The sequence below is a fragment of the Cicer arietinum genome, chromosome 3 (genome assembly GCF_000331145.2).
Source record: "Cicer arietinum cultivar CDC Frontier isolate Library 1 chromosome 3, Cicar.CDCFrontier_v2.0, whole genome shotgun sequence".
Classification (NCBI taxonomy): Eukaryota; Viridiplantae; Streptophyta; class Magnoliopsida; order Fabales; family Fabaceae; genus Cicer; species Cicer arietinum.
The window spans coordinates 60,843,029-60,843,467 of record NC_021162.2 but is presented as its reverse complement, the minus strand read 5'-3'; positions in this window follow the sequence as shown (position 1 = coordinate 60,843,467).

Below are 439 nucleotides of genomic sequence, written 5' to 3'. Positions count from 1 at the left end.
TAAGTATCTTATAATTATTTTATTTTATTAATTGTTTTATTTTATTTATTCTGAATTTGTTATTTGTGTTATTTTATTTTATTTATTTAATTAGTGTCATTAATTGGTTATTTTATTTTATTTATTCTGAATTTTTTATTTATTTTATTTTATTTATTTAATTAGTCTCATTAAATGATTATTTTATTTTATTTATTCTGAATTTTTTATTTATTTTATTTTATTTATTTAATTAGTGTCATTAATTGGTTATTTTATTTTATTTATTCTGAATTTTTTATTTATTTTATTTTATTTATTTAATTAGTGTCATTAATTGGTTATTTTATTTTATTTATTCTGAATTTTTTATTTATTTTATTTTATTTATTTAATTAGTGTCATTAATTGGTTATTTTATTTTATTTATTCTGAATTTTTTATTTATTTTATTTTATTT